The following is a 16,540-nucleotide window of genomic DNA, read 5'->3' on the forward strand; positions in this document are numbered from 1 at the left end:
AGTGGTGGTCTAATGGTCCATTTTTATTATTTTGTTGATAATGACATATATTTTTTATATTTTCCAAGTCTTCTTGAAAACAATGTATTATGTTGCAGTCATGAAACTCACTCTTGAAAAGGTGACTTTTAATTTTTCATCAATGTTAACCTTTGTCTTGTTATGAAATACTGCGACAAATATTGTTAGGTATCTACACTGCACTAGGCAAAAAGTTGTTAGGAAAATGAATTTGACAGGAACTCTTCAGACATGTTAGCAATCTAGTTAACATAAAGGCATTAAGTGATAAAAAGTAATTTTAAGAGCTTATCATCTCTTGCCTGGAATATTATAACAGACTCTCACTGCATCTCTGTCTCCTGTATCCCACCCTTCAGTTTATTTTCTGCACCGTTGCCAGAATGCTCTGTCTAAAGCACAAATTCGATCATGCCTTTTGCTTCCTAAACTTATTTGGCTCCCCTTGGTCTGAAGCACTGATTCTCAACCACGACTGCACATTAAAATCACCCTGGTGAGTTTTTTAAAAGCTCCAGTGCCCAGACCTTCCTCCCCACCATAAAGCCCTGGAGTTCCTGATTCAATTAGTCTTGGGTAGCGCCAAAGCATCTATTTTTCAAAGCTCACAGAATTAAGCATCTTAGAATAGCATATAACGTCATTCTATGGAAAGGTTTGGCTATGTTTCCAGCCATTTCTTACCACTTTTTCTAAGTGAACTCTGAATTTTAGGCTGTTCTTTGAAAATGTCATAATATTTCACAACTCTGTTTTTACCTATGATTTTTCTTTCCATTGTTACCTGGAGTTCTCCCACTTATCCTTCAAAATTCTATCCAGTCAGTCATTGAGGAAGCCTTCTTCTGTCTTCTCTAAAGCAGAGGTAGGTGCCTCTACCCACAGCAGGGGAAGAAGCAGCCCATATACAGCTACACATGGAGAGATTCAGTCCTGCAGCACAGTGAGCCACTACAAAAAGAATAGGAGGCGATAGAAGATTTTGATATTTCAAAGGTAGAATCATCACTTGGTAGAGTCCTCAGTACACTGTTTGGTACATGTTCTTTTACGTTTCTTTCCCCCACACCATACTGGAAGCTCTTTGAAAGCAAGGATTTTATCACGTTGATCTTTATGTATCTTAGCACTTAGTCCAATATCAGGCAGTTTGTAGGTACTCAAGCAATGTTTTTAAAAATAAATATAACAACCATTAATCCAGTATATGATAAATGCCAAATGTATGGTACAGAATGAAATATGGTAGGAATTCGAAGGAGAGCAAGATTTCTGGACAAAGTCTCCATTGTATCACAGTACAAGGGGAAGCTTTGGGTTCACCTAGAATGGGGTGCCATTTGCTAGGTGGGTGACTATAAACAAATTACTTAATCTTTCTGAGGCTTCATTTCCCCAAGTATTGTGAGGATAGCCATCCTGATTTCACAGGTTGTCTGGAAAGTATGTAATGAACCTGGCAGATACAGGTGGTCAGTGAATGTTGGCTCCTGTCCCACTTATTTATTGTTTATTCCATTGTAATTAAGACCTTCTGTACAAGCTATATGCTCCTTGGAGGCAGAGACAGTATCTTACATACAAGTGCTATTTCATAGTATAGAGTAATACGTACCACAAAGCATGTGCTCAATAATTTTTGAAATAAAGAGAAATTACATAAGGTTGAAGGTTGAGTTGAATTTTATTTTACTAATTTATTTTTTTTGAGATGGGGTCTCACTCTGTTGCCTGGGCTGGAGTTCAGTGGCATGATCTCGGTTCACTGCAACCTCTGCCTCCTGGGTTCAAGCGATTCTCCTGTCTCAGCTGGGATTACAGGCACCCGGCACTATGCCCGGCTAATTTTTTGTATTTTTAGTAGAGACGGGGTTTCACCATGTTGGCCAGGCTGGTCTCGAACTCCTGACCTCGTGATTTGCCCGCCTTGGCCTCCCAAAGTATTGGGATTATAGGCGTGAGCCACTGCGACCAGCCTAGGTTGCATTTTAGTATATAAAAATGGAGGAAGATGGTGAGAGGGAGTAATACTGACAATGAAAGTGAAAAAATAAATTCAGTGTGTAGAGTAAAATGATCAAGGTGTCCCAGAGGAAAAGTCAACTCAGTGAAGGAGGTGATTCAAGTAAGAGATTTAGTGGAACAGTTCACGAAAGAAGGGTAAGTCCTTGTTGTGAAACAAAAAAAAATAAATAAGGATTTGAGCTATTATTTGTTACGTAACAGGGAGCCATAGAAGCATTTCAAGCAGAAATGTAACATACTCTTTAGCTCAAGGTCCAAGATAATTTCTAAGGTGTGTGTTGGGTTAAAGGGAGGTAAAACACATTTTAAGCATTGAGAACACTTGCAAGAAATATCATTAGTATTAATTATTTATGTTTTATAGTCCTGAAATAAAGTGACTTCAAAAGAAATAATCATGAAACATTGGACAATTAATATTACATGATAGATTTATAGGCTATGATAGGGAAAGACATAAGAAGCATGCAAAATAAGAAAATTGAAAAATAAGCTTGAGAACTGAAGGAAGATAAATTCAGCATTAGACAAGTGGTGGTTGCATATCCAAATAAATGACCAGTAGGCATTTGGGGAGTTGGGCACTGGATAGACTCCGTAATTACATAATTATCACCTAGTTAATGAGTTACAAGATCAGAGCAGATGAGGAGGCTGACCCAAAATGACACAGACAATGAGAGCAGGCCAGTTTGTCTCAGGAGAACAAACAAATAGATGTTAGGAACCAAAGAAAAAGCATACAACCTTTGTATGCTTTGCAGAATTCTGATCTTTGTTTTGTTTTGTAACTAGAAACAATGCTTCAGGGAAAAGCTGAGTTCCATCTTTGGATCCATTCAAGGCAATCATTTTAGGAAGATAATTTGATAAATGATTTCCCATCATGTATATATACTGCTAGAACGTGGAATTCTGCTGTGATGACCCATGATTTACTTCCTTAAGACCACATAATGACTTTTTAATATTCATATGGGTAAAAGTTAATAATGAGTTAATAATGATATTCCTTAAGTTTATCTCCTATAACATAATTAGAAATACATAGAAATTTTACCGTATACTTTACAGATAATTCTTAGTAAATTTCCTTTTATATAAATGAAATGACAGCAGTATTATTTTAATCTGAAATAATTATGAATTATTCAAAGTACCATTTTCAGCATTCTTCCATCAGTGCCTTTGATCTGGATGAATTGATGGGCATTCTATCCTTTACAAATTAATCTCCAATTAAAAGTTCCTCTTTGGGGTGTGGGTGCTGATAATTTTAATAAGGAACCATGGAATGGATTATTTCATTACTACTTGGATGTAGTAGACTTTCATGGGCTTTCAAATGTAGGGCTTTTTAAAATAAAATTCAAAGTAGCCCAAAACAACTGGATATATTACTTAAAAGTATGTGACTCAAATGAAAATCTCTCTTCTGTGCACACATTCATGTCAGCTTGAAAATTAAATGCCTAGATATTTCTTTCCTACTGGAATCGATACTCTCTCATTTCTTTTTCTCTTTTCAAAAAGATTATTTCCTTTAAAAATGAAATACTACTAAAACCTCCTGTGTAATATTGGAGTGTTTTTTATAAAAACACACAGAAAAAGGCAATGGAAAATTTCAAGCTTACAAACATAGGCTACATAACACAGAATTGGTCCTGAAGTTTCTCAAATTTATAAAAAATGGTAAAGGGAGAGACAGATAAAATTTTCTCTGAATTGGACAGTGTGTGCAATCCCAGTTGTGTGGAAAATTGTCTTAGACTGGAAGCTGCTTTGACAAACACAAAGACTCCTACTTAAACGCCAAGAGACTCCACCAATCTACCCATAGTACTGCAGTTAGCTGACAAACAGATGTTAAACAAAGCTCCTTCACTCTGTGACTTCCTGTTGGTAAGTTTCATAAACACCTTTCTTCCTAAAACAATAGGCAAAGAAAACCCTGGAAGCCTTCTTGGCAATTCATACATGATAATGTTGACAGTCCTAATCCTAGCTCCTCCCTAAGGTTGTTTGTCTGTCAACTATCAAACTGTAAAATACACAGTTCACGTCATAAAATTTCTGCTTCCACACATGCAAGTCACTGGTGAATCCGTAAACAAGAAAATTTCCTAGATTTTTGAGAGAAATAGTAGAAACATGAATAAAAGCCTTAAGTAGCAAGATCCCATTTGAAAAATGTTTAGGAACTAAGGCGAAACTAATCCTCATTAATGATTTTAATTAAGTCTCTAACCATCAATTTATTTTCATTGCTGTTAAGTGAACAGATAGATGCCCAGAGGCAGAGACTGTTCTTGTAAGTACTGTGGCTATGAGATTTGTGAGAGATTCCCATAAACCCCCGCTCTGTGCTGGTACCTTCCACTTCCCTTCACCGATGATCCTCTCAGGAATGTCCAACTTACTCAGTGTTTAATGGGCCTCTACTTTGAAAGTGATGTCACAAGGGATCCAAGGAACCATCTTCCTCACATCTTACCTGGAGAAAGTAATGTTCTGTAACAGATTCTACTTTCATCCAAGCACAAAGGAAAAATGATTTTCCATACTTAAACAAGAAAGCCATCTAGATGGGGGATGGTTGGAGTAAGCAAGAAAGATGCACTCACTCCCTCCTGGCATGACATCAGGGTAGGAGCCCTCATTGTCACTTGCCTCCCATACATTCCTAAATAGATTTTTTATATATATATGCAAAGCAGGTATCTTTCATTTTTTCCCAAGAAATAAAGGTCAACTGTGTTGGAGAAAATATAAGCATTCTTAGGTAGCTGCTTTTTGATAAAAGAACAATAATTTTGTATATATTTCTTTTGTTTTCTTAAAATTCTTACTTCTGAATCTCAGAGATGCTTGACTTCTGAGCAAACCTAAAGCTACTAGGGGCTGAACCAGTTAAAGAGTAGAATATGTATGAGCATTTTTGTTTTCTCTATTTTACATTACTGATCTAATTCACAAATACTCTAAACTTACAATAGAGAAAAATTAGCAATAGGAGAAAGAGTTTATAGGAAATCTTTTTCAACACATTCTGTCAAATCCCGTAATTGGTAAAAGACTAGCTGGTCTTTAAAAAAATTGGGGGGGGAGATCAGAATTGGGAAAATAAAATATCTAGAATTAGATATTTTAGAATCAAAGGCAACTGTCCTGTATTCCATAACTATGTAAAGCAGGATTAACAGCAGACTGGAGTTGAATTGGAAATAATTGATCCATATTCTTGAGATATCACTAGTGAATATTTATCAAATGTTTTATCTCTAAAGGGTACACTGACTTTTTTCCTGAAAAAGTCAGATAGTCTTATCACCAAGCAGACTAAAATGACAAGCTAGCAAAGGCAAGATTATTCTTTCTTCTTTCATTGGCTAAGCAAAATCCTAAGTGAATGCCAACTCTCAAAGTAGTCACTTTCTCCTTAGTCTTAGAACTTTGTAACCTGAACTTTTCCTGACGCCATAAGGACTACAAGAGCACTGCTTTATACAGTTATCAATGTCTTCCTAATTTAGAATCTGCCCTTATCTAGAATCTGACCTTAAAATAACCAAACCTTTGGGGATCAGAGCAGGTTTGAGATCCCCATAAAAAGTAAAGGTGAAGTGAAGAATCAAGGAAAGTTGAGAGGGACAGCCCTTCCTACCCAATCCCTTTTACACAACCTCAAGAAAGGTTGTTAGCACTACGAACCAAGGACTTGCGATTTTATTGGCTGTTATACTTACAGGATGAGTTTTGTGTACGAAGGGGTAAAAATCCAAGGGTATATTGGGATGCTCTTTCTTCTCTGGAGCAATTTTTAAAAGGAAGTTGGGGAAATAAAATGAGGACAGAGAGAACTGTTTTCCCTTCTAGAAAGCTAGTTATTTTATTGTCTATCTTCTCTCTCTCTTTGTTTCTCTTTCTCTCTCTTCTCTTTGATTCCCATACTACCTTCAAAATAGAATGGATCCTGAAGGTTTTCTCAAGGCCTTTGAGGAGGAATGCTGTGTCTTGTTTCCCCTCTACCCCACCCCACACAGTTTTATTCTTTTATAATTTTTTTTTATAAGAAGACAAACAAGTTCTATTGCGGAAAACCATTTCTTATGGAACTGCCTTGAGAACTGAATACAAAGGCACAGCATGGAATAAAAACCATTCTGTGCACATAATTTTCCCCATGATTATTTTTCTATTGGGAAGCTTTTGCAGATATCTGCTTTAGAACAAGTCTAAATAGTACGACTTCATTTAAATTTCAGCTACCTCATGATGATATTTGTACCAAGAGCATAGGCCTGGACTCAGGCTTGGTGCTTTACCCCACTGTGGCCAAGCTGATACCCAAGGTGCAAGACAGAGTCCCCCTTACTATTTCCCAAGCTTTTCTAAAACAGAAAGAGTCTTTCACCATGGCCACCACAGCTGTGAATGTGCTGACTCACACCTGAAGACAGCACATATCACAGACCAAGGCCCACAGTGTATTACTGGTTATCACTGTTATTCAGGGTCCAGGGGCTCTTTAGTCAGTAGGTCATGAATCCTTCCAGGTCTTTGCTGTGATGGGGCAGCACTGAGTTCAGTGTGAAGTCCCCCAGTTGCTGCACTCTCCCTCTCCCAAGTGCATATATTTCTCCATACCACCTGGCTGCTGCAAGGGTGTGGGGGGAAGGGGTGGAAAAAGCACTCCCAGCTGGTGTCTCAGTATGTCACATGCCCCCAGTCCACTGACCCTGCACCCAGCTCAGCACTAGGACTTGCCTAGGAGTTGCAGTCCTTGTGGCCTAGGCCTGCAAAAAAATGTTCACCTACAGTCCCAGAGCACTCTAGCTTTGAAGCCAGGTATTGCCTTCTTCTCTATAGCTATAAAAATTCTAGATGGCATCTTCTTTCAATGGAAGATGATTTTGCCTCTATTAAAAATTTGTTGTTTAGTGTAGCCATCTTCATCAATTCTCCTAGCTAGATCTTCTGGTTAACTTGCTGAAGCTTCTCTATCAGCATGTTCTGCTTCACCCTGCACTTTGATGTTATGAAGATGATTTACTTCTTAAACCTCTTGAACCAATCTCTGCTAGCTTTCAACTTATTTTATGCAGCTTCCTCACCTCTCTCAGTCTTTATAGAATAGAAGACAGTTAGGGCCTTGCTCTGAATTAGGCTTTAGCTTAAAGGAATATTGTGACTAGTGATCTTCTATCCAGACCAATAAAACTTTCTCTAGATAAGTGAAAAGTCTGCTTCACTTTCTTATTATTCATGTATTCACTGGGGTGGCACTTTTAATTTCCTTGAAGGACTTTTTATTTACATTTAGAACTTAGCTGTTAGATGCAAGAGGCTTAGTTTCACCCTCTCTCAGCTGTCAACATGCCTTCCTCACTAAATGTAATCATTTCTAGTTTTTTATTTAAAGTGAGACATGTGATTCTTGCTTTCACTGGAACATTTAGAGGCCATTGCAGAGTTATTAATTGTCCTAATTTTAATATTGTTGTGTCTTAGAGAATAGGAAGGCCTGAGGCAAGAGAGAGAGACAGGAACAGCTGATCGGTGGAGCAGTCAGAACACACACAACTTTTATCAATTAAGTTATTCACTCAAAACAATTATAATAGGAACATCAAATATCACTGACCAGAGATCATAACAGATATCAATAATAAATGATTTGAAATATTGCAAGAATTGCCAAAATATGATACCGAGAAATGAAATGACTGCATGCTATTAGAAGAATGGCATTGGTAGACATTCTTGACACATGGTTGCCACAAACTTTCAGTTTGCAGAAAACACAGTGTCTGTGATGTACAAGAAAATGAGGTGCAATAAGGTGAAGCATGTCTGCACTGACTTAGGCCCTGAGAAAATATAAAATACTACCATCCACAATGAAATTAAACCTATTTGAGAAGATTAAACATATACATAAACATAATAAAATAGTATTAATAATAAGTGGAATGAGAGAAGTAAACAAGACTTAAAAATCTTACAGTTTACCTGAGGAAGGAGATTTTTTTTTTCTATTTAGGGTTATGGAGGAGGGTTCTAGGAAAGAGTAGACTTTGAGTAGAGACTTGATAAATCAACATGGTATCAGCAAAGTTCACATTAATAGTTATTCCTTGTCATAAGTGTGACAGAGGAAAGGTATGAAAAATTGAAACTTATGAGTATACTTTAAAAATGAAAAGAGTCTAGTTTGAGAATACTTAATGGAATGGCAGGATTATAACTCTAAACTTGGAATGGGATTAGTTCATGAAGAACTTGAATAGTCATGTGAGCTCTCTGTATTTTAGTCTGAAGAAAATGTGGATCTGGCCATGATTTTGGAACAAAGGTTCAAACTAATGACACAGAATGTTTCGTCTGATAATGTGTGCTTACTACACTTTCCAAGACTAAGACTACATCCTAGCTCTCAAGTAAGAGCCTCCTTGTTTGCCCTTAAATATGTTTTCCATACTGCTTCCAGAATGATCTCCACATAACACAAAATGGACCATGCCCAGTCCAAGCCTTCAATGGTTCTTCAATATTTATGGGATAAAGAAAATGATTTTATGTGACTTTCCAGAACTTCCATAGCTGGGAGCCTACCTCTGCTTCAGTGTAATGTTTTGTTACAGTCTACATGAAGAGTAAATGATATATTTGGGAGAGAATCTAAAGAGCATTTTAAAATGTGAAAACTGATTTAAGTAGATGTGATACAATGAAGAGAAACTGCAGTTGACTTTATGCGGGATGACATGAAAAATAGTGGTAATCATTTAAATAGCTAAACTAGAAGAAAGAAAGGTAATCCATTAGAAAACTGGGATAATCATTTTGTATTTCTACTTGTTCAATGAGAGAAACTAAAAATTTACCAGGCTAAAATCTTTTCATATGCAATTAATACATGGGATGCAGAACTCAACTGTCCAGAGAAGTAGCTCTAGAAATTCAACATTAATAGTTTTCAGCAAAACGATGAAAGTGGAAGCCACACACTTATTAAAGTTGACAGGGGACCAAGAATGGTGTTTCATACCTGTAACCCCAGCACTTTAGGCAGCTGAGGTGGGAGGATTGCCTGAGCCTGGGAAGTCGTAGTGACCTATGATCACACCAAAATACTCCAGCCCAGGCAGCAGAGCAAGATCCTGTCTGAAAAAATAAATACATGAAAATTTAAAAGTTGACAGGGAAATTGTGTAGAAAGTAAGAGGAGTCAAAGAATGATTGACTATAACGTGTACAATTAGTAAATGGATGTAAGAGACACCTCGGGGAAAAACAAAAATTCCTGACCAGAGAAGATCTTTCTAACAAACCTCTCAAAACTAAAATGCCACACACACAGCATACACCTTCAGGTATGCACTCACTAGCACACACGTACTATCCATTTCCCATCCCCCTGCCCTGCTTTATTGCTCTTAGAACTTTTCACCATCACTTATTTATTCTGAATACGTATAATGTATGTCTCCTTTCGTGGTAACAGGGACTTTGTTTGATCTCACAGTACTCCTGCTTCCGCAACAGTGCTTAGTGCATGGAGAGATCGTTGTTAAAATGGCTAAATATAAAATAAAAGCATAAACCTAGATGATACTGAGACCTCTTCTTCTCTGTTTTTAAAGACAGGGTCTCACTCTGCTGCCCAGGCTGGAGAGACGTGGCTTGATCATGCCTCACTGCAGCCACAATCTCCTGGGCTCAAGCAATCCTCCCACCTCAGCCTCTCAAGTAACTGGGACTATAGGCATGCATCATCACGCCCAACTAACTGAGACATTTTCTAGCAACACTAAGTATTTCAGCATTTGGGAATGGAGAAAATGAGTAATTCACACAGGGTCACTCAGGATTCTGTATGGAGAAATTCTTAAGAGCTATCAGAGACATTGTTGAAAAGATAAGTCATGAAACTAAACTAAGTGAAGAGGCAGATAAGACTAGAAGGGGATGATGGGCTTGGAAAGAAACGAGATTGAAGAACCTGAGACCAAAAGAAGAATAAAGAATAGCATTTGCAAGCATGAAGACATGAGAAAGGAGACATTATGTAGATTGCAGTGAGGGACAAGACATGTTAAATTCAAGATGCTGCTTCAGCTCATTTTTCTTTCTCAAGGGATTTATTTTTTAACTATTTCTCTGTCTTCAACAGTTACCTAAATGAAATATGTTGAACGTTTGCCTCTAAAGAAGAATTCAATGAAGGTTAGCTATTATCTTTTATGTATTACTATTTGTTTATTGGCAAAGGGCTTCTACACAAGTTTTCAGACTTAGTTCTCTAGATCACTCAAGATTTATCATTTTAATGTTGACTTCAGGCATCTCAGATTTAACTTACTCAAAATAAAATTTAGCAGTTCTCTTCAAGGAAAAGTTTTGTTCTTTCCTAATGTCACAGTAAATAGCACCATACACCCAGGTATACAAGTTAAAAGATAAGAATCATTAATTATCTTTCCCTTTCAGCCATAGTCACATTCAGTCACCATATCCTGCCAATTCCCATTCAGAAATTTCTCCAAAATTGGATCCCCATTCATCCATTCTACTGCCTCTCTCATTTTGGCCCCCACCATTACTCTCTTAAACTATTAGAGCAACCTTTTGTTCCAGTCATCAGCTGTATATACATGTCACTGTCCACATGAAGAGTAGATGATGTATTTGGGAGAGAATCTGACGAGCATTTTAAAATGTGAAAACTGATTTAAGTAGATGGAATACAAAGAAGGGAAATTGCAATTGACTTTATGCTGGGTGACTCAGAACCCATTTTCCACACTGTTATCATTACTATTTTTCTAAAATTCCAATCATGTCACTAACACTCAAGATATTTGATGGCTGCTGATTGACCATGGGATAAAAACCATACTTTCATTTACTGTACATTACTCACTGTGCCAGTGCCCAAGGTACTATGATGAACAAGGCAGTTGTGATCTACCCTTCCTATCTTGACTCCCCTTTACTTCATGCTCATCTATAGCACTTCATTGCCATGCCCTCTCTTTCCTTCACATTGTATTTATCAACATCCAAAAACATTTCAGACTTTTGCATGATTTAGTGTTTGTACATGCTGATCCCACTATCTAAGAAATAGTACCTGCCAACATTCAAATGAGACGTTTCTCAAATTCAAATATACATACATACAGATATATGCATGTGTATATATATGCTTTACAGAATGAATAGCATTTGGGATATTTCTCAAATGGTCAAGATATTTTTTCTTATCTATTCCCAGGACTCTGCTTATGCTATTATAATATATATCATGTTTATCTTTCTCTTTCCACTTTATTATGATCTCCTGCCAAAATTTATTATACCCAAAGCCTTACACAGTATCTGACACAAATTATACACTGAATGAATGGGAACCAGTACTGGGAAGCATATGAGTATACTGGTGATAGTATAAAGCCAATAGAAGGTGATAAGCACAGGTTTTGGAGAGAAATATCCCTAATTTGAATTCTAAAATCACTACATTTTGGTTGTAGTACTTGAGCTAATCACTTAATATTCTTTTTCTACTTACTTATTATGATAGAAATCTCCAGTCATACAGAGTCAACAAGAATAGTGTTATGAACCATTCCCATGAATTCATCACCCATTATCAGTAATTATAATATGTCTAATCTTATTTCATCTATACTCAATATATTGTTTTCCTCTCTCCTTCTGATTTTTTTTTTTTTTTCCCCCTGACAGAGTCTCACTCTGTTGCCCAGGTTGGAGTATGGTGGCACAATCTTGGCTCACTGCAACCCCTGCCTCCTGGATTCAGTCTATTCTCCTGCCTCAGCCTCCCAAGCAGCTGGGGTTCCAGGTGCACATCACCATGCCTGACTAACTTTTGTATTTTTAGTAGAGACAGGGTTTCACCATGTTGACCAGTCTGGTCTTAAAATTCCTGACCTCAGGTGATCAGCCTGTCTCGGCCTCCCAAAGTGCTGGGATTACAGGCGTGACCCACCGAGCCTGGCGCATCTGAAGTATTTTGAAGCAAATCTCTACTTCATAAACTTTAACCCATAAATACTTTAGCAAGTATCACTGAAAGATAAGGACTCTCTATTTTTTATAAGACCTCATCTTGTCTCAAAGAAATTAATAATAATTTATTAATATCATCAAATATCCATTTAGTTCAGATTTTCCCAATTATCTCTAAATAAGCATATGTGTTTTCTAAACCACTAGCTTGTTTGAATCAGGATCCTAATGATTTTTACCTTTATGTGTTGATATGTCTTTTAAGTACCTTTTAATTTGTAAGTTTCTTCTTTCTCTCCTTTATATCCTCCTCGCTGTTGAAGAAACTGGGCTTGTAGAGCTGTGCTTCTCAAATGTTAATGTAACTGTGAATAACCTAAGGATATTGTTAAAATGCAGATTCTGACTCAGTAGGTCTGGATTGAGGCCAGAAAGTCTGCATTTCTAACAAGCTCTCTTGTAATGTCAAAGCTGCTAGTTCATGGGCCGTACTTTGAGAAACAAGACTGTAGAATATCTCACATTCTGGATTTTGCTTATTCCATCTTCTTAATGTAATTTGCCATGTTACTCTGTACTTTGTGACACCCTGTAAAACAATAAACCTGGAGTAATGGTTCTTGACATTGGACTCACAATAGAATCCTCTGGGGTACATTAAAAAATCATCATGTCCAGGTCAAACTTTAGACAGGATATTCAGAATAAAATTCCTTTTTTTTTTTTTAAACCAGTTTTAAAAACAATTAGTTATTTTCTTAGCATCTTCCAAAGTATTGTACTTAAATTTACCTATTTATATCAATATGTTTGTACCTATTTATCTATATACATATAAAATAATTACAATTTTTACTAGAAAAGAAATTATAAATCTTTCAATACATGTATTGATGAACCATTTAACTGCAAAATATATTGCTTTCTTCCTGGTGGTGGTGCTTTTTCTTCTTCTTTGTTTTGTTTTGTTTTGTTTTTTGGAGGGGGTAGGGGCTTTTGTGTTCTCTATCTAGGAGCCCTAAGAGAACAAAAGTCTCAGTAAAGATATTCCATTATCAGCCATAAGTACATCCTGTAATTTGGTACTCCATATCTCTGCGAAGGCCTGGACTTCCCCAGACCTGGGTTTTTGCCTCCCAGCTGCAGGTATGGTTTGCTCCCTGCATCCTAGAAGCCCCAGGGCAGTGCGAGAGCAGTTGTGGCTCTCTGCTGTCACTAGCAGGATGAGGGAAATTATTTTCCATGTGCCCAGATCTTCCCTCACTGCTCTCCCTTTTTAGGCTGAGTATAGATTTTTATCAGAAACAAACAAACAAAAAATCTTTGTCTTCAAGCAATGCTGCTTTCCTCTGTAGAATTCCACAAAGCAGTGAATGGTGGGCTTGGCTACTTGCTCAGAATAGAGAGAAGAGGTAAAAATATGGAGAACAAAATAAACAAAAACATACCTTGTGACATGTAATTGTCATTGGCACAAGTCACTTGTCTACTTTTTCACTTTCTTAATGTAGTTTTCAAGAAAGCATTTACGTTAAATCCAATCTTAAATTTTACTTTATAGAAACACAACAAAAGATTTCATGGATGTGGATCATTCAACATATATATCAGCCATGAAAAATTTATACTTAATCTGAAAACCTTCAGAAAATATTTTTTGTTTATTTGTCTATTGCAGGGCTAAGAATTTTGATCTGCGTCTGCCTTCTAATCAGAGAGGTTATATTTAAACAAAGTACTCCAAATGAAAATAACCCACTTGAATATAATAATCAATTTTGAGTGGCTTTTTGTTTTTGCAATTTACAATGGGATTTTAAAAATAAAACATACACAAAATCAGGGTACTTTAAAATATTTGTGTAAAATAGCTCTGAATTTTAAACATAGAGGCTAAAAATATGATGAAAACTCAAAATATTGTCCAAAGGTAAACTAAATGATATGGTTGGATGGAGGCTAATTTTTCTTCAACTTCTGCTGTTGATTTATATCTATTATTCTTTCACCATTATATAACAGAATACATTGAGGAGTGGGAGACTTGATGTCTATACTGGTATTATAATTATTACGATTAGCATCACACTAAAATTACAAAATGTGTGCCAGTGTATATGTGCTTGTGTACCTACTTGAAAACTCATTCAATCCTTACAACACCCCTGTGAGACAGTACTACTTATTATGATCATTTTATTGAGATGGAAACTGAAGTTCAAAAGGATAAAAGCTTGTAGATAAAAATCAATATTTTCCAAACTGGAACTCAGGTTTTCTGATTGCAAATTCTTTTGTATGTACGTGCTTTTGTATGCACATACCAGGTGATATGTGCTCTGAGAAGTATAACTATGTTTAAACCAACCATATCTATGATTAGGTATTCAAAAATGATTTGCCAATAATGTACAATACACAAATAATTGTGCATTTTGATATCATATTAAGAATTTAAAATACCTTTATTACTTTGATATCATTTTAGCCTACCAAGAAGTGTGTGAGCTAATACTTGAACACCAAACCAACAGGTGCAAAAGCAGAGGTCCAGTAAAGTTATAAACCAAAACTACTCATTCATATTGCTGCAAAAGCCAGAAAAAGATTCCAATCCAGGCCGAAGCAGGTGAATCACAATGTCAGGAGTTCGAGACTAGCCTGGCCACCCTGGTGAAACCCTGTCTCTATTTAAAAAAAAAAAATACAAAAATCAGCTGGGCATGGTGGCAGGCGCATGTAGTCCCAGCTGTTCAAGAGGCTGAGGCAGGAGAATTGCTTGGACCCAGGAGGGAGGTGGAGGTTGCAGTGAGCCAAGATGGTGCCACTGCACTCCAGCCTGGGTGACAGAACCAGACTCTGCCTCAAAAAAAAAAAAAAAAAAAGATTCCAGCCCTTCTGATTCCCCAAAGTGACCCATTCCACTAGAACTACTTTACTTATAAATATTTATCTAGACTAAAATTTAGCAACAAAATCAGATTTACTCACTTATACTCATTTCAGGACTACAAAGCTGTTTAAACTACTGTGGAGGGAAAATATGCATATGAATGAGGGAGTGAATTTTCTTTTAGAAAAAGAAAACAGCTATGTTTGCAACTTGTAATTATACAAATCTGCTACACTGTTTTATATGTACTGCAGCTAACCTTTACCCTACTCATTGGTTTAATCCTTTAGCCCAATATTTAACCATAAAGCAAATTATAAAATAAACATTTGGTGCAAATGAGAACAGACATGTTTTGTTTCCAAAGGTAAGGATGTTAACCTGCTTACAAATTACTCTCTGAGATTCATCCTACATCATTAAGACTTTGACTGTTATGAACATCATACTTTCAGGATTTTCTATCTCTCAGACAAATTTTGCACAGAGAAAATGAACATGTTGTGCAGTAGAGTCCCCAGGGCCTCGCAAACCACACAGCTGTAAAAAGCTGCTCTTTTGAAGTGAGTTGGGCTAAAGTAGGAAGGTTTATTTAGGCCCTTATATGAGATGATTCAGGAGGAAAGTCGTTTTCAGCCCAATTACCACTAGCTGAGTTGGGAAATCTGTCTTGATACCTTTATCCAAGAAATGAGTATTTGGATATCCAATGTTTAATGGAAATTGAGGGGAGGGCTCTGATACTTAAACAGCAAAATATTCAGCCAAATCTCACACTAAAATTTTAAGTATTTCTCATAGAAGAAGAAAGTAACTGCATAGCTTACAGTGACACCAAAGATTCAATGTGAATCAAATATATTTTGAAGATTCTAAAAGTCTGCTGGAAGCTTCAGACAGCCTGTCAACAAGCTAGCCATGTGACTAACCAGAGGTAACATCAGAACTACCAGTTTCCCAAGCAGGAAAGCCTTCCAAGAAGCCATATGCCACTAGAAATGTGTCTGTCAAAATTTAGCATCTGAATCTAATGCTTGATTTCAGCTCAGCTAAAAGATATCATAAAATGCTTCAACTTCCCACTGAAATTCTCTCTTGCTTTCAATTAAATTGTTATGTTATTTAGTGCCCAGAGGGTACAACAAGTAGGTATGAATTATATATATATATATATATGTCACTAAGAAACAAGGATCTTAAACTTCAGAAGCAAATAACCTTATTGAAATATAGTGGACAGTGTTATGATGCATAACACTGCCCCAAGCCTTCTTAGTCCCTTCAAGGTCTTAACTCCTGAATCATGAAACCCAGGTATATGAAAGGTACTGAAAACATCTTGTATACAGGTACAAAATATACATATGTCTATGCTTCCAGGGCTGTTTGCATGTTAACAGGGACCAAGAAACCTTAAGTCAAAATAATGACACTCTAGGGAATTACCTTCAGGTACAAGTGAGCTGGAGGCAGATGTATATTTCAGGGCACTGGTCCCTGTTCAGCATCCCAGAAATCATAGGACCTGAACAGATGATTGCCCAGTTATATGTAAGTTTA

The 16,540-nt window shown here is 36.7% G+C and overlaps 1 pseudogene across 1 annotated transcript in view; it reads left to right on the forward strand.

The window, feature by feature from the left end:
• The first annotated feature begins 2,094 nt into the window (after positions 1–2,094).
• Positions 2,095–16,540, forward strand: part of LOC105540707 — a 114,303-nt pseudogene continuing 99,857 nt past the window's right edge. The window contains exon 1 of the transcript XR_001006244.1: positions 2,095–2,181. The product of XR_001006244.1 is annotated as a protein FAM35A pseudogene (transcript). The remainder of the gene's footprint in view (positions 2,182–16,540) is intronic.

This window comes from Mandrillus leucophaeus, unplaced genomic scaffold, assembly GCF_000951045.1.
Source record: "Mandrillus leucophaeus isolate KB7577 unplaced genomic scaffold, Mleu.le_1.0 Scaffold225, whole genome shotgun sequence".
In the NCBI taxonomy this organism is placed as follows: domain Eukaryota; kingdom Metazoa; phylum Chordata; class Mammalia; order Primates; family Cercopithecidae; genus Mandrillus; species Mandrillus leucophaeus.